The following is a 1,745-nucleotide window of genomic DNA, read 5'->3' as shown; positions in this document are numbered from 1 at the left end:
CAAAAATATTGTCATAATAATTTCATAAAGCAAATCAAGCTGTAATTGTGAAACTGCTCAATACCTTATCAAGTGGCTATTGTGTGCATTCACATTCACTGGGACTGTAGGTACATGTGTGCCTAATACAGCTATGATCGCCATGAACCCTACAGTAGTCGTTTGTACCACATCACTTAAGCCTGTGAAACAAGCTAGAATGCCAATGTCAGCAAAGTATTTAGCCACTTTTTATAGTGTTTGTTTTAGAAATTCTGTACTCTGACACAGCACAGGGGCTTCAATATGTTTCTTAATAAATGTTAAATAAGCAACATACATGTGAATGTTTCTTTAAGCATTAACTGCTTGAGTAACAGCAGGCATCGCAGACTTTGTGCAGACCCTACTTTTTAAGTACATTGTAAATTTTCACTGTAACACCAAAAAGTCATTGGTTTTCCTAAAGACATAATGAATCAGTAGTCTTTTGCACCAGGAGACTAATATGTTAGCTGGAGTTGCATAACATGGTTAAAACTCCTTGACCCCAGACAACATCAGAGACAAAAACAGGATGTCCATCATTCTGCAAGAGGTTTTAAAGTCCTGGCATGCTGGGTCTTTTGAGACACAGAACTGTGCCATAATATTTAAAACATGTGTCAGATATAAAGTAATCTGGATGAAAACTCAAATTTCTAACAAAGTTTGTTATGTAATACATTTTCTTGTATTGATAAATGTATCCAAAAAAACCACCTTCCTTTTTAACTTTATTAACTTCTTTTTTTAGATGGAGAACATGTTGTGTAAATCAAGAACCATGTTCATATTTACATCTTCCCTTAATTGTTTTTTTTTTTAAATGTTATAGATATTATACACGTTGCCCTGTATAACAATAATCTAGCTCATAATCCCAAAGGATTACCATAAAGGTATAAAGAAATAGAGTGATTTTGTTTTTAAAAAAAGCATCTGATGGCATTGTGATGGGATTACTTTTGGTGCTAAATAAATCTCTATATCTCATTTTAATAAATACATTGCAAAGCTTTTTCTATGGTATTAACACTATAATGCTATAAAATGCCTCCACCTTGAGAAATGTGGCAAATGGCTAGATAGATTTGTTTCATTTATCTTGGTAATTTTGGAAGGTGGATAATTAAAGTGTTACGTAAAAAAAAACATGGGTGTGTTTATAATGAAATAAATGGTTATATTTTATGGGGCTATATTTTATTTGTATGTAATATTGCATCTTAGCATATGCAGTCTATCGCTTGTAGTGTATACAAATACTTTAGGAAATAAATGAATGAGTTCTCCATATTCCAGATATTTACAGTATATAACCAAAGGTTATTTGTGTAGATTCTATTGTAGCTTTCTCATTGGAGTTCTTGAATACTATTTTATGACAATAAGAACCATAACAACAAAAACATGGAGACCATGTTTATGTTTTATTTGACCTGTCAAATATATAATATTGTGTATGTCCATAGTTGCTTCACACATTACTGTATAGATTTTAAAATTTGCAGTAGGTTTATGTGTTCACATATGATTCCCAACAAAATTCCACTTTATCCACTTTTTTGCTCCTGGTCAGATTTATATATGTTAGGGAAAAAATATTTTAAGATTTGTGGAAAGAATGTCTATCTAAGCTTGTTCATCTGGTTTGCCCTCTAGTTACATATTACAAAGCCATATATAGCACAACACATTATAAGATGAAAAAGTAATATAGACAA

Source organism: Sceloporus occidentalis, unplaced genomic scaffold (assembly GCF_023333645.1).
Source record: "Sceloporus occidentalis isolate IW3139 unplaced genomic scaffold, rSceOcc1.0.p SCAF_46, whole genome shotgun sequence".
NCBI lineage: Eukaryota > Metazoa > Chordata > Lepidosauria > Squamata > Phrynosomatidae > Sceloporus > Sceloporus occidentalis.
This window is presented reverse-complemented; position numbering follows the sequence as displayed.